At 48.7% G+C, this 24,608-nt stretch overlaps 1 protein-coding gene across 2 annotated transcripts in view; it reads left to right on the top strand.

Annotated features, from left to right (window-relative positions):
* Positions 1–24,608, top strand: part of LOC132216848 (carcinoembryonic antigen-related cell adhesion molecule 21-like) — a 169,395-nt gene that overhangs the window by 68,946 nt on the left and 75,841 nt on the right. The gene's annotated exons all lie outside the window — the stretch shown is intronic.

Below are 24,608 nucleotides of genomic sequence, written 5' to 3'. Positions count from 1 at the left end.
AGATCTCCACTTCCCAACCTTAGGTTTCCATAGGTCCTCACACCCTTCTAGTCACAAAGATTCCTCTGAAACCCAGCCCTGAGAGAGACTCACTCAGCCAGACCTGGCAGGCCTGAGTAAGATGGACATGTTTTCCAAAGCCATTCCTCACCTTACCCCTTCCCCTCCTCCTCTATTAGGGATGTGGGCACTCTCCTTCGGTGAGACTTTCTGTGTCTTGTGGTGCTCTGGGTGCTGTGGATCTCTATGCCCCTCCTTGCCACTGGTGCTTGTTGCTGAGAAACACAACTGGACAAAAACAACGACTTGTGAGCTGGAAAAAATATTCAGAAGTGGACTGAGGCGTCCCTGTCACTAATCCAGCCACACTCACCCCTCAACCCCACTCCCTCCTGCTGGTACTAACACCCTGAGTCTGGACCACAGACTCTGAGAGAAGCGATTTCCTTAAGTAATCATGGGCCACATCCCACCCTCCTCCCACCACCTGCCACCTCCTTCAGCTAGAAATCATAGGAGCTTAGGAACACCAAGGCTGTAAGACCTTAAGTCAGTTTTGCATTTTCATGGATTGCTAACTCTTTCAACTCCCAGGTCAGGGCCACTCTGACAGCTCAACTAATAAGCTAAGTGCAGCCAGTTTCACTGGCTCATTTTCTCATGGATTTACCTCTATAGAGAATGAGTTACTCTTGAAAACACAAATGAGATCACGTTTGAGTCAAGGTTCCTCAATGCAGCAACAAACCGAGATGTATTGGTTAACTACTCCCATGGGTCTACCCCACGCAAGAATGTGGGCTCTGGAGTTACCCCCATCCTGAGTTTGAATCCTGGCTGTGACTCTTAGTTCCTCTGTGACCTTGGGCACGTAACTTAATCTCTCTGATCCTCACCCTGTCATCTGTAAACACGAAATGCTGCCTACTTCAGAGAGAAGCTGAAGGAATGAAATGAGATTACACATGCAAAGCACCAGCATGGTGCCCAACATCAGGAAGGCACTGGGTCATTCTCCCTCCTCTACCTCAGTCTGATCCTGTTCTTCCTGTTAAAGGATAATGTCCATTCCAGTGGGTCTGAGGTCTTAGTTCCTTCACTTTATAATAATGTTACTGAGCTTCTCTCATTTAGCCTTTCAATAGAGCAGACATATGTATTGAAAAGTGCTTAAAGCATATATATATAGACTAGAGGCCCGGTGCACAAAAATTTGTACCCTCGGGGGTGGGAGGGCCCCTCAGCCTGGCCTGTGCCCTCTGGCAGTCTGGGACCCCCTCGGGAGATAACGACCTGCTGGCTTAGGCCTGCTCCTGGGTGGCAGAGGGAAGACCCAATCCCTAGGTGCAGCCCCTGGTCGGGCTCAGAGCAGGGCCGATTGGGGAGCTGGGGCGCCGCCCCCTGTCATGCACAGAGCAGGGCGGATCGGGAGGTTGCGATGCCACCCCTAGTCACGCTCAGGGTAGGGCCGATTGGGGGGTTGGGGCACCGCCCCCTGTCACACACAGAGCAGGGAGGATCAGGGGGTTCGGGTGCCGCCACTGTCACACTCAGGGCAGGGCTGATGGGGGCGGTTATTAGGGCATCGCACCCTGTCACACACAGAGCCGCAGGGTGATCAGGGAGTTGAGGAGCTCCCCCCTGTCACGCACAGAGCAGGGCGGATAGGGAAGTTGTGGCCCCGCCCGCTGTCACACACAGATCCGCAGGGCGATCAGGGGGTTGGGGAGCTCCCCCCTGTCACACACAGAGCAGGGCTGATCAGGGGTTGAGGAGCTCCATCCCCCCCCTCCCCCCCCCCCCCCCCCCCCCCGTCACGAACAGAGCAGGGCGGATAGGGAGGTTGTGGCCCCGCCCCCTGTCACACACAGAGCCACAGGGCAATCAGGGGGTTTGGGCGCTGTCCCCTCTCATGCTGATCCTGGTGCTGGGAGGCCTCTTGGCTCCGCTGATCCCGGTGCTGGGAGGCATATTACCCTTTTACTATATAGGATAGAAGCCCGGTGAACAGGTGGGGGCTGGCTGGTTTGCCCTGAAAGGTGTCCTGGATCAGGGTGGGGGTCCCCACTGGGGTGCCTGGCCAGCCTGGGTGGGGGGATGATGGCTGTTTGCATCTGGTCACACCCCCTTCAGGGTGGGGGTCCCGCTTGGGTGCCTGGCCAGCCTGGGTGAGGGGATGAGGGCCGTTTTCAGGCTGGCAGGTGACTGAAGCTCCCAACCTGTCCTTTTTTTCCTTTTTTTTTTATTCTGGGCCAGCTTTAGCTCTGAGGCTCGGCTCCAGCTATGAGACCTCCGCTGCTGAAAGCAGGTTTTGTTTACCTTCTGTATTTGAAAAAATGTTGCGGTCCTGCTGGCTGAAGCCCGGGGTTTTGTTTGCTTCTATATTTGTTACAATGTTGCTTAGAGTGCAGCTGAGAGGCCGGCAAGGCAGGCGGGGAAGCTTGGCTTCCTCCATCACTGAAGCAAGCAAGCCTCATGTTAGTTTCAAGCTTCCTGGTTGCCAGCCGCCATCTTGGCTGGCAGTTAATTTGCATATCTCCCTGATTAGCCAATGGGAAGGGTAGCGGTCGTACGCTAATTACCATGTTTCTCTTTTATTAGATAGGATATATATGTTTATATCTATATATATAGTAATAGGCAAATTAGCCAGATGCCGTAACAGTAGCAACCGGCTCAGGAGGAGGCTGTGCGCACAGATGGCTGGCCCGGTGTGGAGACACAACACACAGTGTATCAACAGTCCAGCCTCTGCACGTAAACTGCAAAGGAAACACCTTTTTTCTTACAGCTCACTGGCTAAGCTCCCTGTACACCACTTGCAGTGTTCTTGGTAACATGGGTAATAAGAATCCAAGAAGGTGATCTAGGGCTTTTCCACCTCATTCCTGGAGGAAAAAATGAAGGTCTGCTGCTGGAGGGGCTAAGAAATGTCATATCCTGCCCTAGCCAGTTTGGCTCAGTGGATAGAGCCTCAGGCTATGGACCGCAGGGTCCAGGTTAGATTCTGATCAAGGGCAGGTACCTAGTTTGCAGGCTCCTTCCTGGCCAGGACCCAGGTCAGGGCTCATGCAGGAGGCAACCAATTGAAGGGTCCCTCTCACATTGATGTTTCTCTCTGTCTTTCCCTCTCTTTTCCATACTCTCTAAAAATCAATGGAAAAATATCGTCCAGTGAGATCAAATAAAAAAAAAGAAAGAAAGAAAGAAATGTCATATCCTATGAAAGAGACATCTTGAAAATGCCTAAAGAAAGTTGTCATTTTTTCTTAGTGAAGAGACTGGAGTCCATGTTGATGAAAACACCTTGGTGGCTGTGGCGGCCGGCAGTGGCAGCAGCAGCAGGGTGATGGGGGTGGCATCTTCCCCTGATCAGCCAGTCGCATCCTGCAACCAGTAGGGCATTCCCTGAGGGCTCCAGGTCTGTGAGAGGGGGCAGATTGGGCTGAGGGACCCCTCTCCTCAGTGCACAAATTTAGTGCACCGGGCCTCTAGTATGTTAATTATGTATAAAGTACCATGAATTGAACATACCCTTGTAAGCAGTACTGAAATGAAGAAACAAAACATGTCATCTCCCTACAAAATGAAACCCTCCAGTCACTTCCCTCCAAAGAGTAACCATATCCTGACTTCCAATGCACTAGGCTATTTTTGCCTGTGTATGCTCTTACATTAAAAAGCACAGTATATCCTTATATGTGTGTCGTTTCTTTCTTTCAAAATGGTCTTGTGAGACTTATCCATATTGTGGTATGTATGTGTGGTTGTTCATTCTCATGGCTGTATCCTCCTCTTCCATGGTATGAATACATAATCTATCTCTTCTAATGGTCACTGAAAGGATGTCAGCAAGCAGAGATAATGGGTAATAAAAGTCCTTCTCCAAAGCTAGAAGTTTCAAAGTGGTGAGAGCAGGTGCTGCCTAATCACAGGAGGCCAGGTGAGGGCCCGGCCTGTGACACTGACTTAATTGACCACTTCTCATCCCTTCCAGACCCATGAAGTTACATATTCTTTGCTGAGCTTCAGTGGCCAAGAATCAAAGCAACCAACCTCAGCCTCCCCACCCCCACCAGCCACAGAGCCAGTTTATGCGGAAATAAAAAGAAGTAATGCAACCAGCCCTGCTCACCACACTGCTGCCTGATTCCAGTCTCATCCCATCACCAGGAGACCCCGCTGCCCTCAGGGGAAAGGAGAGGACACGACCACCACCCCGGAAGAGCACACCCGGAAAGCCTCTTTCCCCCCCATCACTCTCATGAGGCAGCTCCAGGCTCCTGGTCACAGCCCCTCCCTTTGGTGTCAACAGGTGAAAGGGAGTCTGTAGGAAGCCCAGTCTTCCTTTTCATTAAAATTTGTCTCATTAAATTAGTACTAGAACCAACAAAGTCTAAAGATGGCTTTTAAAAAGCAAACTTCTCACTGAATTATTAAGAAGAAATGAGAGTGATCACAATAAGCAATATTAGGAGTAAAAAAGGAAACAATGACAGCAGGCAATAGGACATCAGAAGCATCCCTATTGCAAATATTTGAAAGATTAAAAGGAATAAATACTTAGAAAAATAAAATGAAAACAGAACTGAGTCAAAAAGAAAGAAAAGTATGAGTAGCTCTATTAAACAATAAAGAAACTGAGTTGGAAATCCTTCCAAAAAAGGATACATATAATCTAGATTATTTGATGGTGTTTTCCAAACATTCAGAGAACAATTAATACTAATCTTATAAGTGATCTTACAGAAAATAGAAGAGAGAGAACACTTCCCCAGCTGTTTTTTGTGTGGCTAGTATAATCTTGACCACGGAATCAGAAGAAAGTTGCTAGGCATGAGCAGAGCAGAGACAGAGAGGTACAGAGACTCACCAGGGCAGAAAGCTCCAGAAGACTATCAAGGGGCACAATTGAGAAAACGAGAACCTATCCTCCCCTAGCATATCACTGGACATGTGGTTTGGACCTGGGATCTTTCATATCTCTGGTCAGGCAATTTAGACCCCCCAGACCATTTCCTCCCATAACATAACATCTAGGCTTCAGTTGAATTTCAGCTCAAGGCCAAAAAATGCAGAAAAATCAGACAAGTGACACAGCGGCTGCCTAAAGACATTGACTAATGACCTCCTGACTTGGCATCGTCCAATCAGTGGAGAACACGACCCAGAAAGAGAACACCTAGAAAGCTGATGAATATTCCATTAAGACCCTCCCCTGAGATCTCTCCTAAGATTTCCACCTGCACGAAAGAGACATGTGCTCAGGATGAAGGACCCAGTGTGCACTCTCCCTCCAAGGAGCATGCCCTTCCCATTCCCCCACAGGCACATATCCCCCAACCTCTAGGGACCCCATGAGACCTGCAACCAGGGGAGCAATGGGCAGCGGCAGCTTGTCCCCGGCTAACCCCCTGCACTTGTCTCCCTGGGCTCTTTTCTCTGACTTCTCAGAGTCAAAGCAGCCCAGCCTAGGCTTCTCTGTTGCTTCTTCTATGCCCTTCCTTGTTTCACAGTCCTAAGTACATTTTTGCTGCCATCATGGGGTACCATACCTTTTGCTCAGTACTGTGTAGTCCTTCCCATTGCATATTCCCATCTCCCGTCCCCTTTTCCTTAAATAAATTCCATTTTCTTTAATCACCATCTGAGATGGCTATTTAGCCTGCCTGAGCACAACCCACCTTAATCTTTCAAAACTCAGAAAGGAAAATGACAGGCTTAATATTCTTGTGTATAAACATCCTTCATAAACAGTAACACAATCAGCAATGAATAAAAACGATGACATGCAGGAAATGTGGGTTTATTTCAGAAAGAGTTTAACAGTATAAAAGTCACTGTAATTCACAGCATTAAAGGTTTAAAGGAGAAAAACCATGTAACATTTTCAAAAGACACTTTCAAGAAAAACTCTACCTAAAATTCAGCCTCTCTTTATGTTAAGAACTTAATAAGCCAGAAATAAAAGGAACTTCCTTAATCTGAAAAAGAGTGTTTCAAAATGTTATGGTAAAGTGTGGGCCAAACACTAAACACAATGAGCTCAGGGGAGGCCTGGGTGGTGGCCTTGCAAACTCAGGGACCTAAAGTGACCACAAAGGATGGTGTGAAATGAAAACTTTTAACTAAAAGCAGTTTATGGCAGCTAGTAATGTCCTAGGCTAGACTCTTCCCTAGCAAAAGTCAATCTTGACCTTAACTGACCCTGTCTAATGTCCTTTGCATCTGCCATAGCTTTCCTATGGAATGTCAGGAAAACTCCCCTTTCTTTTGACTGTTAATTATCCTGTACCCACCTAGTTAAAAGATGTGAAACACTTTACGTCCAGTCCCAGGGGTGCCCCCATTTCCTTTCTCCCACCTCCCTAATCTATCACCAGTGGATGTCAACTGACCCACTTGCCTCTGGTCTTTTGATTGAAATGTATAAAATAAGATGCAAAATGGCCATTTTCTGGAGCATTGTCTCAATCCATGGAGATTTTGCTCCCGAGCTATTGTCGATAGTTTAGCTCAAGTAAACTCACAAAAATTCTTCACCAGTTTGGAGTTTCATACCTTGACCTTTACTCGTTATAGTGGGGCAGGATTCCAAAGCAGTTCGCCCAGGACCACCCTGCAGACCCAGACCCAGTGCTAGGATCCAGCAAGGGGTCCACTGAGCTCACTAACCCCCTGGCCCCCTATCTGGTAAACTTGCTGAGTTGTCTCTTGGATCCAGGACCTTCCCTTGCTTGTAGTAGATGATCTGACTTTATTTGAGCTGTATTTTAAATCCGCAAGGTGGACCTAAGGTTAAGGGTTGACAGAAGCAAGGCTAAGGTGAGACATAAGGAAAAATGGGTAGCTGTTTTTTTAACTCAGGCATTTCAATTGGAATTGTTTTCTGAGAGTCTGAGCAAAAAACCTTCACTGTATAAATGAGAGCTGAAGTTGTTCAGCTCTGAAGATCAAGGGCACATCCTCCCTCCAGCACAAATCTCAGGTGTTCTTAAAGGCTCGGCAGGAGCCTTGACTTGCAAGTGATTCATAGAAATGAGAAGATTTAACTAGAAATTATATTCACTTAAAATGGTCAAAATATACCTGGCTGGTGTGTCTCAGTGGTTGAGCATCGACCTATAAACCAGGAGGTCAGCTCTAGCCGGTTTGGTGCAGTGGATAGAGTGTCGGCCTGAGGAGGAAGGTCCTGGGTTCGATTCCGAACAAGGGCACGGACCTCAGTTGTAGGTTCCCCAGCCCTGGTCAGGGAGCATGCAGGAGGCAACCAATCAATGTGTCTCTCTCACATCAATGTTTCTCGTTGTCTCTCCCTGTTTTTTCCACTCTCTGTACAAATCAATGGAAAAATATTCTCAAGTGAGGACTAACAACAAAAAAAACTACCACACTAAACCAGGAGGTCATAGTTTGATTCCCGGTCAGGGGACAAGCCTGGGTTTTGGGCTCAATCCCCTCTGGGGATCATGCAGGAGTCAAATGATCAATAATTCTCCCTCCTTATTAATGTTTCTATCTCCCCCTCTCCTTTTCTCTCTGAAATCAATAAAAATATTTTTTAATAAAATAAAATGGTCAAAATGCAGTTGCCTTTGGGTGCCTAAATTAATTTTTTCATGCAAAAATTAGAAAAATGGAGGCTCTAACATTATACTGAATGAATGAATGGGAAATGTGTCTTGATTTGGAAATTAAAAGTTCCCAGTAGAAGCACAGATCAATTTTTGGAAAAAAATAATAAGAAATATTAGAGATTGTCTCTGAACTCTTCTAAAGTGATAAATGCCTACACCTCATTCTTCCTTCTTCTATACCTCCTCCACTATATCCTTTGCTCTCAGAGCTTCCTTGTTCAGACTTGCCCTTCCCCTCCCTTATTCCTTCCCCTTCTGTCTTCTCCACGACCACTCTCTAGTGACTTAAGGGAATTCTAACAGCTCCCTTTGATGAAAAGTTGGTCTCAGCCAGAGAGAAACAAGCAATTGTTCCTGATTTTATTGGGGAACCTGATGGGTTCACAGAGAAATTTAACTGTTAGAACGTGTAATCCTGGCTATTCTAATTTATTGCAATTAATATAGCTACTGGTTTCTGGAAGCAAAAGCAATAGAATTACTAAATAAGGTTCCCAAGAAAACTTCTGTAGAGAAGTCTACCCACTTTAAGGATTATAAGAAACCGAAATGGGATTTAGGGGGGGGGGGGGGGGAATCAGAAACAAGCATAAAGCTGCTCTGTGGACTACAAGAAGGCATTTCCCCTTCTTATTAATAGTTTAGGAGAAATGAAAATTACCATGAACAAGGAGGAGCTTATAATTCCTTGTATGAGACCCTGTAATTCTCCTATCCTTCCAATAAAGAAACTGAATGGTAAAAGGGAAGGTTGTACAAAATCTCAGAGCTATAAATAAGCTAGTTATCCCCAGACATCCTATAGTTCCAAATCCACAAGCCTTATCATCAACCATTACTATGACTGCCAATATTTTCCAGTAATAGATTATGTAGTGCCTTTTCAGCATTCCGGTAGAAAAAGACAGTCCATACCTCTGCTTTCACCTGGAAGATTAAAGTTTACTTGGCCAGTAATGCCCAGGGATATGTGAAGAGTCCCACCTATTGTCTTAGATACTAAAAGCTGATTGAAATTATGTTAAATTTTCTAGCTATTCCACTCTACTCCTACATGAGCGTGATCTGGTTGTATGCTCTAGTCTAGAAAAGTACTAGACTCCCACAAGGACACAATTTACCTCTTACAACAGCTAAAGGCACATGGATACCAAAGAACAGCTGATTCTGTTTACCCAGTAAAGTACTTTGGTTCTGATATTAAAGATGGGCTACTAATTAGCCATGAAAGACTCAGGAATCCTAGCTTTCCTCTTAAAAAAAAGCAACAAGGAAGCAGCTTAGAGGATTCCTGGTTTGGACTGAATATTGTCACAACTGGGTTCCAAATTTTTCATTAATGGCCCACCCTCGAGATGTCTTATTAAAATTAAAATGACCTGACCCAGTTTAGTGGAACTAAAAAGAGAAACAAACTATAAAATCTCTAAAGAATTATCTAAAGCTTCCACTTTGGGACACATTTATTATAGGAATTTTAACTCAAAAATATAGATCATCATAGACCTGTAGGTTGTTATAGTCACCAACTAGACAAACTAGACAAAAGGCCCCCTCCCTGCATAACAGCCATTTCTGCTACAAACATGTTATGCAAACAAATAAACAAAAGATAGTTATGGCCTCTCTTTAGTTTATGTTCCTTATTCTATTAAATCTCCACTGAATTCTCATTACATTCAACACTTCTGTCACCTGACTGGTTCATACCTTTGCAATTAATTTCACTTAAGCTCAATGTAAGTCTTAACCCGGCCACTTTGCTACTTTCTCTGCAGGATAAAGGCCTCCACAATTATATTTTGGTTATTGACCACATTCTTATTCCTAGAAATGGTTTCTAGGAAATGATTTAATATTACTGACTTAATTGGTTTACAGATGTTAGGAGCAGAAATAGAAACTGGGGATTAGCTATAATTATCTATATATTTAAAAGCCTAAGCGACCATTACAACCGAATGACCGGAACGACCGGTCGCTATGATGCCCACTGACCACCAGGGAGCAGATGCTTAATGCAGGAGCTACCCCTGGTGGTCAGTGTGCTCCCACAGCCAACCTCCCGCGGTCCCTCCACGCCCCCCACCCTCACACCTGTGCACAAATTTGTGCACCCGGCCTTTAGTAAGAAATATTAACCATGTTCTATTAAACGTTATTGTTCTGTTCTGATTAAAGAAAGAACATTCTAACCTGGCTAGGAGTTGTACCCAGGACCTGGGGGCTCACCTATTAATGCAGCCCATCCTTTTCCTTAGAGAGCTGTCTATTATCATGGAAAAATTAACAAACTTGTTGCAGAAACCAGAGGACCAGCCCTTTACAAACCTCCAGTCCTTTGCCAATATTTGGGTAGCAACCCACTTGTTGAGGTATTTAAAAATAGATAAATTTTAAAAAAGTAATGTCCTTGTTTTACAAATGTGGTCGTTACAGGACCAACGGTATGGTTCCAGAACATCAAAAGCCCACCGAGTCCTTTCACCTCCCTATTCATCTCAAGAGACTGGTAGATGTTAGGTCCACCACTAAAGGAGCCAGGCCCAGAGATGTTGTGAGGGTGAAGAATTTTTATTACATTGTCTCACAGTGAGCTGAGACCAGTGTGTTGGTGTCAGCCCTGCAGGGGTGCTTAGGTTCTCTCATATAGGGTAGAAGTATGCAATATTGTGTCAGGGTGTGGATGCACAAGTACTGGAAAGAATTCATAAATGCCCCAATGTGTGGAGTTCAAACGTTGGAGTACTACTGCCAGATGCCTCCCATAAGAAACTATTACTCTAGGCTTTGTTATGCACATTCTTGCACTCCATTGTGCTCTGCTTGGGCCCTCGCCCCTCCCTGGAACGTTATGTACATTCTTGAGCTCCATTATGCCCCCTGGGGACTCTTGCCCCTCCCAGTGATTTTCCAGTTATTCTCATGGCAGGTTTCAGGATTAATTGCCTTCTGTTTCCAGTAAACCCCTCACCAGTTTCCAGTGACCGCCTACACCTGGCCCCATCTGCACTGGGTCCCACTGGTTACTCTGACTGACCTTCACAAGACACCAAATATCCTGCTCCCACTACTCTGTTCTGCTGATTTCGTTTTGGCCTCAGCCCTTCTGTTAGCAGATGTTACAATCTGTACTAATAAAAGGGTAATGTGCTAATTAGACCAGACATCTTCCAGATGTCCTTCTGGACAAAGCCGTGGTAGTGGGGGCTGAGCTAGAGGCAGTTGGGGGCAATCAGGCGATCAGGGGAGTGGTTAGGGGCCAATCAGGCCAGCAGGGGAGCAGTTAAGGGGCGATCAGGCCAGTAGGCAGAGGCGGTTAGGGGCGATCAGGCAGGCAGGCAGGCAGTTGAGCGGTTAGGAGCCAGCGGTCCTGGATTGCGAGAGGGATGTCTGACTGCCAGTTTAGGCCCAATCCCGCACATAGATCAGGGCTAAACCAGCAGTCAGACATCCCCTGAGGGGTCCCAGATTGGAGAGGTTGCAGGCCACCCGTCCCCCCACCCCCGTGCATGAATATCCTGCACTGGGCCTCTAGTCTATATATATAAAAGGCTAAGTGACCATCAGATCGGCTGGTACGGATGATGCGCACTGACCACTAGGGGGCAGGCACTCAATGCAGGAGCTGCTGAGCTGCCAGGACTTGGGAGCTGCAGTTCTTGGGGGATGTCAGAGAGCTGGTTTTGGCCTGATCCCCACAGGCCAGGCCGAGGGACCCCACCTGCTGAAGGGACCCTACTCACTCTGCAGATACCCTTTGAGCTGTGGTGCTGCCCCAGCAGCGGCTGGCCAGGAAAGGACCAGAGGTTGGCTCCAGGGCATGTCGGCTGTCTTGCCCAGTCCCCCGCCCCGCCCCGCCAGCAACCTTCTAATTAATTTATTTTCAATGTGCACGAATCCGCACACTGGGCCACCAGTAAGTTTATAATTCTATACCCCTTTTGGCCTGGTGGGTTCCCTTCGGCGACCCTAACATTTGGTGTTAAAACGCAGGAGGGTTCCACTGGAAGGGGAGCAGTAGCCCAGGCTTTGTTCACCCTGAGTTTGCTACGCAGAGAGTAGCAGGCAGCAGCAGCTCATCCTGGGCTTACCTCAGGATCCTACTCGGAGACATGATTGCCGACCTCGATTAGGCCTCCCTGCTTTACGGGTCTTCCCGAATCAGCCAAGGAGGACATTGGACTGGAAACCTCGCCTTCCCATTGCTGACTCTGTACTCAACACCGGCTCGTGTCATCTCCGGTAAATAACAATTGGATCACCCTTCTGGATTTTTGATTCGCCATCTCAGACAAAAGGCCTAGTGCTAGGCCAGAAATCCTCTCCAGTCCAGCCTCAGCCCCTGGACCAGGTCCCATAGTCTTCCTTGTTGCAGGGACTACTGCCACGTGGATTAGACTGTCCTCTTCCCTCCAGCCTGACTAGACAGTGGGGACACCCTCCCTCTAGTCTTGCTCCCCGGGTCTCCCCCTATTGCTTACCTCCTCTTTCTAATTTACACCATGAGGAATTCTTTTTTTCTGCCCGGCCCCCCCTTCCCCGCCCCCCCCCAAAAAAACACTCTGGGATGTCTCCTTTCCACAGAGATCCAGCCAAAGAGCCTTATCCACTATATAGATTAGACAAGGATTCACACTGGCCTGAGAATGGAACTTTCAATTTTCATATTCTACGGGACTTAAACAATTTCTGTCACCGCAGCGGGAAATGGTCCAAGATCCCCTATGTCCAGGCCTTCTTCCTTCTCCGCAGTCACCCTTCTCACTGTCAGGACTGCACCACTGACCAAATGCTTCCTCATTCTAAACCTTCCTTGATGTAATCCCTTCCTGATGAACTTTCTTTGACCGAGCTGATCATTTAGTCCCAACACCTACTGCTCTCTCTTAACCATAGCACCATTCTCTCCTATAATCTCCTTTTTCTCTGTCAAATAGAAAACCACAAGATTTGTCTCTTACATAATCAGAAAAATCTGAAACTCAAACTTGAAAAAGAGAGATTAATTTTCTTCCCCAGTATCAACTCTGGCCCATAAAGGAATCTCTAAATTGTAGAGATTACAATTAAATTTGGTCTTCAATTAAATTTGTTTTGCTAATGCTTATACCAAGATAGGAATTAAGGAAACTTTCCTCACAGTTCCTGCAAACTGCCTGCCTCTCATAAAGGCAGAACAGCTGCTTTCCTCCATCCTCCACCCCACTCTTTCCAAGGAGCAGCAGCTGTTTAACCCTTTCTTTGCAGGCACTTGCCTAACAGTCCTGCCAGTATCAGGAGTGGAGCTCATTATCACCCAAATCTTAGCATCTTATCTCTAAGGAAAGTAATACATTTATTTAAAAAAAGGGGGGGGGGCAGGGGAGAACCAAGATGGTGGCGTAGGGAGTAGACCTGTGTGTGCTGCCTCCCACAACATCATTGAAACTACCAACTATAAGACAAACAACCACCATTCAGAACCATGGGGAAGTTGGCCCAGTGGAAGTTCTACAACTGGAAGGAAAGAAAGAAGCGCAGTGAGACTGAGTAGGAGCTACAGAGGCGCCAAAAACAGAGGTACGCAGTAGCGCGCCAGGTGGGCTGCAACTGGATGCGCAGTTTTTTTTCAGTCACAAGGGGTTACGAACTCTCGAATCCTCTGGGCTTGCTCGGGGCGGGTCTCTGAGGCCCCAACCCCCATGGGGAGAGGCGGCACAGCCTTACAGCGGTCGGAAAGCGAGAGAGGCTCTGGCGCACAGCTGCTCTCCGGCACTGGAGGACGCCAAGTCCTAGAGTCCCAGAGAGGTGAGGCGCTGCCATTGCTATTTCCTCCACCCTGGAGGCTCCCTGAGACCCCGCCCTACTCAATTTACATTCCCATCCAGGCTGTGCCAGGGGCACAAAAAGACCCACCTGCGCTTTTGCAGCCTAACCCAACAAATTGCAGACTTCAACTGCTCGCAGCCATGGGAGACACACTCATGAAGCAGACCCAGGAGAACAAGATGGTGGCGTAAGGAACAGACCTGTGTGTGCTGCCTCCCACAACAACATCGAAACTAACAACTGTAGGACAAACAGCGACGGAACCATGAGAAACTGCGCCAGTGGAAGCTCTACAACTGGAAGGAAAGAAAGAAGAGCATTGAGACTGAGTAGGATGTGCAGAGGCACCAAGTACAGAGCCCAACCCAACAAACTGCAGATTTCAACTCCCCGCATAGAAAGAAGAGCATCGAGACTGAGTAGGATGTGCAGAAGCACCAAGTACAGAACCGAACTCAGCAGGCTGCAGATTTTGGCTCCTCCAATCTGGGAGGGACGCACTCGGGGGGCGGAGTCTGGTTCGGGGGAGGCCGGGGCTGGTTGGGCCAGCGATGTGGAACCACCGTACCAGCAGGCGCACACGCAAGCCCACTGGTTCCAGTCTTGCGTGGGACTCTGGGGGACAGCAGACGGGCAGTCTGTGCACTTGGTGGAGGGCGAAGTCCGAGCAGGTGTGCCAGATGTTCAGCCACCAGGAACGCCTGGAGTTTTTGTCTGGCGGGGAGCCGCCCGGCAGGGGACAGTGTGCCAAACTTCGTGTTGCCCTGGTGAGGTCAGGATGCCCCCAGAGAGGTTGGAACGGCCCCAGTGAGGTCGAGACTGCCCGGGTGAGGTTGAGACGGCCCAGTGAGGTCGGGACGGCCCCGATGAGGTCAGGACAGTCCCAGTGAGGTCGGGACGGCCCCGATGAGGTCAGGACAGTCCCAGTGAGGTCAGGACAGTCCCAGTGAGGTTGAAACAGCCCCGGTAAAGCCGAAACAGCCCGGTGAAGCCGAAACAGCCCCAGTGAGGCCGAGACGGCACCGGTGAGGTTGGGACGGCTCCAGTGAGGTTGGGATGGCCCTGGTGAGCTTGAAAAGATAATGGGGACCAGTATAGACTGATTAACAGGGGTAGATGCAGAGGCAGAGCAGCTTTGAACAGACTGTCAAACTACAGTGGGAAGCTGGGGAGGGTTTGGGGGGGGGGTTAAGAGATCAACTGAAGGACTTACATGCATGTATATAAGAATAACCAATGGACACAAGACACTAGGGGGTAGGGGAGGCCGGGGGAATGTCAAGGGAGTGGGGAGGAGACATATGTAATACTCTTTGTAATACTTCAAGAAATAAAAATTATTTTTAAAAATAACCCCAACATTTATTATAAACTGGGGGGAAAAAACAACAACAGGGGGGAAAAATATGAAAAAGAAATTATTTGGGTGTGTTAAGGGCCCAAAATTTTTGGAATACATTTTATCCCATAGACTGCCTCAGGCATTAGAAAAAGTGACCAAAACTAGACTTAGGACCCCAGACCCCCACTGAGCAATTAACAGATGTAACTTTCAGTGTTTTTTAACATCTAAGACAGAGAAAAGGAAGGAATCCCTCCCATCCTCCAGAGCCTGTTGGGCCCAGCACCTCACTCCTGGAGGCTGGCTGTGTGCTCTCTGGGCAGGGAGGACTCCAGGCAGGCAGGAGCCAAGGACCAGGCTTGTCTGGGAGCTGGGGCAGGTAAATGCAGTCAGACTTGAAGGGACAGCGGCCATTCCCCTGTGCAAATCACCGGCATCGGATCTGGCTGATCCGAGCCTAGAAGTTCCTGATGCTCCTTCTCGGCCCCCTCGCTCACCCAGAATTTGTGGGGGATGATGTAGCTGGAATGGACACGGCACTGGGGGCAGGTCCTGATGACATCCAGTGGGAAGTCCTGGTGGAAGAGGGATTGTTCTGGAAGATGCCCAGGACTAGAGTCTACCCACACAATGGCCTTAAGCTGATGGGGCCCAACCCTCCAGCCAGCCCCCTCTAAGAGCATCACCATTAAAGGGATGGAGCCAAAGGTAGCCCTCAATGAGACAGATGAGAATTAAATGTTTCTTAAATATGGACTGCTTACTCTCTTACCAAGGCCTCTTGCTTCCAAAGCCTTGTTTGATCACTGTGGTAAATAGGCATCCTCAATGCTTCCCTTACATTCTACCCCTTTAATTGCAGCCTCAAGAATCTCTTACTTTTAGTCATGCCTTTCAGAAACTACAGGGAGGAATGCAGCCCCTCCCCTCGTAAAGAAAGAATGTGGTGCTTTTGAATCCAAGCAGATGGCAAGCCTTAAGGCCTGCACCTCCCACCTCCCACCTCCCACACACACACACACACACACACACACACACACACACACACACACCTATTTCTACATTCTAAACAAAAAGGCTGCTTATAAGGCAGTCAACTATGACAAACATAATGAAATCACTCAGGGCCCTGAGGAAAATCCAGCTCTCTTCCTTTCCCACCTCACAAAGGCCTTACAGTCTAGCAAGACCACTCTCTGGATCCGGTTTGGAGTTCCTAGAAGACATCTTGGGCCCCACCTTCCCAGAGGAAACCCTTCATCTGATTCCATTTTATATCCCAGTTAGCCCCCAACATATGCCACAAACTTCAAAAAATATACACAGGTCCACAAAGCCCTCATAAACCCCTCATTAACCTGGCCCTTAGAGTATTTAATAATAGAGACAAGGAGACCCAAATCCAAAAATAAAGGGGAGATCAGGCCAAGGCTGGGGCACAGAAGGAGGCCTTCCAGCTCCTAGCCACCGCTCTCAAGAACCCCAAACGAAGTGCTGGTCCTCCAACCAAGGGTAAGTCAGGGGCTAAGCCTCCTCTGGGCCATGCTTCAAATGCAACAAGGATGGACACTGGACCAAGTCCTGCCCAAATCAGAGACCCTGCCTGGGCCCTGCCCAAGGTGTGGAAGGGGAGGCCACCGGAAATCAGACTGTAGTGCGATCCCCCCAGCTCGCACCTCGGCCAGCCTAGCAAGACCGCCCTCTGGATCCGGTTTGGAGTTCCCAGAAGACTGAAGCTGCCCAGGCCCAGACAAGACCCCACAGACTTACACCGCTGGGCAATGGTCGTGCTGACAGGTAAGCCATCTGTTCTTTCCTTCACACTGGGGCCACGTATTTTGCCATCCCCAACTTTGCTGGGACCCTTGTCCCCTCCTCAGTCTCTATCATGGGGGTTGACAGACTAATCTCACAGCCATTAGCCACCTCCCCACTACACTGCATCTTACTAGACACCCCCTTTATCCACTCTTTTCTCATTATATGTAGGTGCCTGATCAGGGCTGCCACTCATCCCCTCATAAAGCCCAATGGTCCCAAACCACAGTCACCTACCTGGGTTTCACTCTCACCCCACAAAGCTGAGCCATTACCTTGGACCATAAACGCCGTATGCTGTCTCCTCCTCTAAACAAGAAATTCTCTCCTTTCTTGGGCGCACTAGGTTCTTTCTCCTCTGGGGTCCCAACTTCAGTCTCTCCCAGAGCCCTTCTATGAAGCAGTGAAGGGACCCCTCACTGAACTTTTAGATCCCAAGGCCAGCATTTCCACCCCTTTCAATGCTCTTCCTGGCACTCATCTTTGGTCTGGGCATCCTAAGAGCTCTCCCCTCCTTCCTCCAAAACCGCATTCAGACAATTACCAATAGATCCATAGGGGAGATGATGCTATTCCAGACTACACTAGATATCATCCCCTCCCTCAAACACTGACGAATCAGGGACATCTCTACACTCCACCTAAGCATGAAGAAGCTACAGAAAAACGAGATGGGCATCCCTCATCAACCCCAGCTTGCAGGAACCCAGCTTCTATGAACCCCAGCTTACAGGCAAAAAAAGAAAAAAAGAGAGGCTGGAATGTTAGGCACAGTCTTACACTCCAGTATGCTCTGCTTGAGTCCCTCGCCCCTCCCTAGAATGTTGGGCACATTCTTGCGCTCCGTTATGCGCCCCCTGAAGGCTCTTTCCGCTCCTGGTGATTTTTCTGTTATTCTCATTGCAGGTTTCATGATTAATGGCCTTTGTTTTTCCCGTTATTCTCATTGTAGTTTTCATGACTAACAGCCTTTGGTTTCCAGTAAACCATCTCACCCAGTGTCCAGTGAGCACCTACACCTGGACCCCACCTGCACCTGGTCCCACCAGTTACTCTGACTGACCTTTACAAGAGACATAAATAACCCGCTTCCCCTACTCTGCACTGTTGATGCTGTTTTGGCCTCAGCCCTTCTGCTGGCAAATGTGATAGTAAATTTATCATTCTTCACCCCTTGGGGCCTCATGCGTTCCTCCTTCGGCGACCCTAACAGGTTTGTCCAGTGTCACCGACAGGAGACCTGTTACTTCTGAGAATCTCCTCTTTGAATTCGGCTCTAAATCTTTCTAAGTTCCTTCCTAGAGCAGACTGAAATTTCCAGAACATTAATTGTAATATTACTATATGTATATAGACATAGTTATTATTATTAAGTTTTATTTGGCAAAGTTTCTCATGTAATGTTTCAGGCATCTTTTGAAATTTAAAATTTGGGAAGTTTGTCAAATACACTCTACCCAAAAGATTATATTATAAACCTTTTGTAAATTTAGGTAACAGAAATGTATAGCCTTATGGTAATAACTTTAAAAGATATTAATTATACTTAAACCAGTTTTAATATTAAATATTTTGTCTAGGTCATTAAATCTTATTTAATTTTCTGTAGGACAACAAGATATTATGCCCTAGAGGATTCTAACATGGCGGCCAGCAGGACAGTGGTGAGGAAGAGAGGAATTAAAATCCCAACAGCATTTTCATGGAACTTGACAAGCTGATCCTAAATTTATATAGAAATGCTAAAGCTCAAGAATAGCCATGATTCTTCTGAAGATGAAGAAGTGGGGAGAGGAATGACGTGCTTTATCAAGTATAAAGGTTTACTATAAAGCTATAAAAATTAAGACAGTGCAGTATTAACACAGGAGTAGATAAATTGACCAATGAAAAAAACAGGGAGCCCAGAAACAGACTCATACCAATATGGAACTCTGACATTTGAGAAAGATGTCATTGCAGATACATAAATAGGGAGAAAAGGAATTATTCAATGAAGGGGGTTGGGAAATTAGTTATCCATATGAAAAAATGAAAAGATTCCTACTTCAAAGACAAACAAAAATCAATTCTGCACAAATTGAGAACTTAAATTTGAAAAGCTAAACAAATTTTTGGAGAAAATAAAGGAGCACATATTTTACATATTTGAGTAGAGAAGGTACAAGAAGAATCAACCATAAACCTGGAAGACTGATGAATTCAACATTAAAAATCTGTTCTTCAAAACATACCAAGTAGAAACTAAGACAAATCATCTGACAAAGGATTAGTGTGGAATAATTAACATACATAAGGAATGCCTACATATCAGTAAGGAAGAGATAAACAAGTCTGTCGAAAAAGAGACCCCAAATAGGCATTTTACAAAAGAAGCACAGACAATATTCCTATATAATTAAAAAAAAAAGAAAGAAAAACTTGCAAATTAACCATCCCTCCGCTATGCTCAAGCCACACTCACAAGCCACACCCACAAGCTAATCAGGAGCAAGTATGCAAATTAAACCAACTAAGATGGCAGCGGCCACAGAGCTGGAGTGAGCAGGAGGCTTGGGTTGCCCCTGGCGATGGAGGAAGCCAAGCTTCCTGCCTGCCCTGGCCAGCCCTCCGCTCCACTCAAGGCTACAAATAAATCCCAGATACCTACTTCCAGCCAGCGGTGGCCTCTGCTCAAGGAGAGGCTGGGAGCCTGGGTTGCCAGGGGTAACCCAGGCTTCCAGCTGGACCTGGGTTCCACTCAAGGCTACAAAGTTTCAATTATAGAAAGTAAATAAATCCCAGGAAAAAAGAAAAGACAAAAAGGAGAGGCTGGGAGCTTGGGTCACTGGGGGCCGTGGCCAGCCTGAAAATGGCCCTCAGCTCCTCACCCAGGCTGGCCAGGCACCCCAGCAGGGACCTCCTCCACCCCCTCCCCCAGACCTCTGTCCCAGGGCCCTGACTCTAGAGAATATGAGGAGCCTCTGGGTAATTGAGGTTGATCTGTGGGCAGAGCTGACTGGCAGCAACAATTTCCCAGGTACCCATGTCACAAGTTTGCTGAGGTGGTCACCGCCAGGGCTAAGCCTCAAGAGCCACACGTGGGGAGGGATGGAGCCTGCTCCTTCACCTGAGACCACGTGTGGGGAGTATGTGGACAAGGTCCCCAGGCCTTTAGCCAACTGCCCTGGGGGACATAGGAAGGAAGAGGAACATGGTCTCCCCAGGGAGGGAAAGAGAAGATGCTCCTCGAAGCTCCTAGTCCACCAGGGATCTGCCCACGGCATCCTCTCATATGGACACAAAGAATAACAGAGGCTGTTAACTTGGGCAGCCCCTCTATTCCACGCTTAAGGTTAGGAAATTGTGAAAGATTGAAGGTTCATTCACAGGCAACATGGCAAACCTGAGACCATTTACCATTTATCCTGTTTCATTCAGGGAAAACTGAGTTACAGGAAGATACAGTCACTCAATCAGAATCACACAGACTGTGACTGACCAACGTGAGTCATGCCAAGGCCTCTCCTCCACTCCAAGGGCCTTATTATGCTCACTTCACCCCTGACTCCTGACTCACATCCTTGTTTTAATGTGGGGCTCCCATTCCTCCCAGTGGCTCCCGAGACCTTCCCAAGATGGGCCTGGTGACCCTGCACCATCTGACTAGTTCACTGACTATTTCACACACGTGTTCTCATGATGGCACCCTGACAACAGGGTGCGATCCTCTCAGATGGTGAGATCCACCAGGCACTCTCCTTTCTCTTAGAGGCTGCCCAATTTGCATGAATTTGACTAAACTCCAGTTGTTTCCTGAGTTTGAAAGAAAAGGAAGAACATGTACCATATGCCGTGTAGGGGCTCCTCCCCATCTGCCTGAGGGGCGGGTCTGGCCACAGCGGGCACCACACTCATCTGGATCTACATGAGGCTGGCACTGCTGACCCCTGAGGCCTTGACCTTTCCACTAAGTCAGACCCTCGGGGTGGACTCCTGTCCTGGGCCTCAGCCCCTTCCCTGGTAACTCCTCCCAGCCCCCATCTGCCTGTGGGTCCTTTCCCTGTGGGCTCAGGTCAGCAGTGGATTCTTAAGGCCTTGCCTCAGTTCCCCTCCCCTGGGCCTGTCCCCCCTAAAGAGTGGAGAGAAGCCTCCGCCCTCTGCTGGGAAAGGAGACCCTCCTGTCCCCCTGTTGTGACACCAAAGCTCCCCTGTACCCCTCACAAGTCAGTCTGACCTTTCCCAGGGCCAGTGACCCGCATGGCCTCCGAGAGCACCCACCTCCAGCGGCCACCCCTGGTGAGTGTCTGTTCAGCCTGGAGCCCCTGGGCCTGCCCCACAGTGTCCACCCTGCCCTTGTCCCTCAGGCCCTGACCCTTCCCTGGGCTTCAAGGGGGATTCTCATCACCACTCTGCACAGGGGACCCCTACTCGCCAGTCAACCCTGACCTGTAGACAGTGTCATGTGTCACCACCTCTCCCTCACTGGACCCTGAAATGGCCAGAGGGTCTCACCTTGGGAGATGACCTTTCATCCCTGGCTCTTGGGAGCTAAAGAACCACCCCCTGCTGGGAGAACAGGCCAAAGCTTCCTCCTCATTGGGTGCTAACTCCTCCTGTCTCTGCTCCCAGGCCAGGGTCCCTCTGGAACCTCTGCCTTCCCGGTAAGTCCATCCCCTCCCTGTTCCCTCACCCAGGGCCTCAGTGACCCACGCTCAGGGCAGGGGCACCATCCAACCTCGCAACACAGCACAGACCCCCTCCCCAGAACAGCCAGCACAAGGGGAGCCCGCCCTGGCCTAGTGGGGCCCTCACATCAGGGGTGGACAGGGCAGGGACAGAGTCTGAGGGGAACCCTGGAGTACAGCATGGAGCACAATGGGCACTGGGAGCACCAGTCAGGAGTACCAGACTAACAAGGGTGAGGGGGTGCAGTGTGGGCTGAAATTGGGGTGCTGGGCTACAGGTGTGAAGGCAGCTGCTCATGAGACAGAGCTGTCAGTCCTGTGGAGAAAACCCTCCCTCCCTGTCCTCTGATGCCCTCTCTACCCTTGCACAGGACCCCCTACCCGACCCCAGGACAGCAGGCCCCATCTATGAGGTGAGTGTGGGTTATGGCTGCGCTTCCAGGCTCCGGAAAGGGCAGCGAAAAGTGACAACAGAGGGCGGGAGGAGGGAGGTTCCCCAGGGACAGACACCCCAGCACAGTCAGCCCCCATGGCGCCTGTGAAACACGGCATGTGTTCTGAGGAGGCTGCAGGGCTCTGAGATCTCATCTTTCTTTGACAGGAATTACTCAACTGAAACACAGAGGTGTATGGCCAGATCATCCCCAGAGCAGACGTGGCTGCTAAGTTCCTCTAGGAACTGAGACTCCAGACCCTGTGGGGGGTCAGGAACTACATGGGGCCTGCGCCAGAGAACCAGCTCTGAGCCCTGAGGATATTAGGCCTGGGCCTCAGGTCGGGGACCCTCCTGATCACAGGGGACCCTGACAGGCCACCCTGAGTCCTGATGGACCAGGATAAAGGCTCCCATCTTCCAGAAAGTGACCGGGCCTGTGCGCCACCCTGAACCACCTGAGTGATCTGAATATAGAGGACCTTCCCCTCCTTTGCTCTTTTCCTACCCGTGGGAACTTCTTTCAGCAGAAATTCACCTGAACCTCTGGGTCCTTTCTCTCCGGGGTCACACAGGGAAAACATCTGTCTAAGCTACCCCAGCGCCCGTCTCTGTTTCCTGGGAGAAGGAGAGTGTGGGTGGGAGATGGGGGGGACAGGTTAAAGGAAAGGCAGAGATGAGAGGGGCTGCAGCCCGGCCAGGAGAGCGCTCGGCTGTCCTCACACGGCTCAGGGACAGGCCATGGACACCTCCCAGCGTTTGCCCCTCTGCACATGGGCCCAGCGTCTCAGGAGCACAGAATAGGGGCCATCCTGTGTCCTCACAAAGGTGAACAAGGATCCTTCTTTGGGGTCATTGCCTGCACCCAAGGGTAGGGCACATATCCTGGGTGGGGCCCCTTGAGACTCGAGTGTCCTGTGCCCGTCCTTCCTCACCCAGGCCCTGGTGTCCTCCACAAATAAACGTGCCTTTCCCCAAATCCAGGATCCAGCGTGCTGGGGGCTGCCGGGAGTTTCTGCTTTGACCCAAAGGCTGGCCCTCAGGACATCTTTACATCTAGGGGACACAGAGAAAGGCTGTCAGGGTAACCGAGGTGGGGAGGACCCCGACTGCTGCCCTGAGCAAGGCCCTCCTTGGCGCTATCCATGACCTGCAGCCCCCACTTCCCACCTGTTTCCACTTTCCTACTTGACACGGATCTCATTGAAACAGGCCTCTTTCCCACACTGAGCATCCAGGTCTTTCACCCACGCTTCCATGGCGACCGGACAAAGTGTCTCCTATGGCTGCGGCGGCAAATTACCACAAACTTAGCAGAGTCAGACAGCACAAATCCAGGCGCGCACATGGCAGTTCTTTCTGTGGTTCTTTCTGGTGTCCTTGCCTTTCCAGCTGTTAGAGGCACCTGCATCCCATGGCTGTGGCCCCTCCTCCATCTTCAAAGCCTGCAGCTCAGCTTCTTGGTCTCCCTGCTCTGCTTCCATCATCCCATCTCCTTCTCCAGCTCTGCCTCTCCTGCCTCCTTCTTGGCCCACGTGGCCAGTTTGATAACCACAACTAACCTCCAGACACAAGCAATGGGTTCACAACTTATAAATTAGAGCAGAACCGGGTCATCCCTATAACAACGTCCGCCTGGCTGTGTCTTTCTCACGTAGAAGGGAAACAAGTGGCCTTTCCAGCAGTCCCTTCTCATTGTGTCGGCCCTGCTGCAGCAGACGGAGGAGCATCCCCCAGACACTGTCGGTGGTGCTGAGGCCAACCAGCCAGGGCTTGTGAGCTCTGATCTTGGAGCTATGAGTTGCGTCTGCTTCCTTTTCATTGTGAACAGTGAGCGTTACTGATAAGGAGGAGGTGGAGAGGGCTGCGGGGAGTGTGGAATGGCCTCTGTCACCTTCACTTGGGCGATGAGGGTGTTGTGGGCATCACTACAGGAACTGACCGCATAGTCCACAGGACCAAGTCCAGGTTGCCCACAAGCATTGTCTCATAGAGGTGAACAACCCGTACAGCTCAGGAATTCCACTCCTGGGTGTGTAATTTGATAACCACAACTAACCTCCAGACACAAACAACGGGTTCACAATTTATAAATTAGAGCAGAATGGGGTCATCCCTATAACAATGTGTGAGAGGAGGAACTCTCACACAACCACAGGGCTACATCTTCAAGAATAGTCATAGCAGCAATGGCCATAAGTATCAGAAAAACTGAGGAAGGGGGGAGAATGCATGCACAATGGACAAGACTTGTGATTCAACACCTCCAGCGGTTCTACATCAGAGAAAATGGAAGAACAAAACCATACACTGAAAGATGGGTGAATATTAGAAATATGATGAGTTTTTTAAAAATCAAGTTCCAGAACACTACATGTACTATGCCATTTTTTAAAATATATATTTTATTGATTTTTTACAGAGAGGAAGGGAGAGGGATAGAGAGTTAGAAACATCGATCAGCTGCTTCCTGCACACCTCCTACTGGGGATGTGCCCACAACCAAGGTACATGCCCTTGACTGGAATCGAACCTGGGACCCTTGAGTCCGCAGGCTGACGCTCTATCCACTGAGCAAAACCGGTCAGGGCATACTATGTCATTTTTACATGGATCAAAAACAAGCAAATCTAAACAACATTTGTTGCAAGCATATTCTACATATGTGATCAAAGTATATAGAAACCCAAGCAACTAAAGTAGAGGTTACTTCATGGGAGGAAGCAACGAGGTGGGATGGGAAGAAACATACAGGTAAAATGCAAGTTACTCCTGATGTCTTATTTCTTTTTGTGTTAAGTTGTATGCATTCCTTATATATTTTGGATACTAACCCTTTATCAGACGTATCATTATTCCCCCCCCCCAGCTTTAGTAAAGTATAATTGACAATGAAAATT

This window comes from Myotis daubentonii, chromosome 15 (assembly GCF_963259705.1).
Source record: "Myotis daubentonii chromosome 15, mMyoDau2.1, whole genome shotgun sequence".
Classification (NCBI taxonomy): domain Eukaryota; kingdom Metazoa; phylum Chordata; class Mammalia; order Chiroptera; family Vespertilionidae; genus Myotis; species Myotis daubentonii.
The sequence above is the reverse complement of the archived record's forward strand: the minus strand, read 5'-3'. Positions and strand labels throughout refer to the sequence as shown.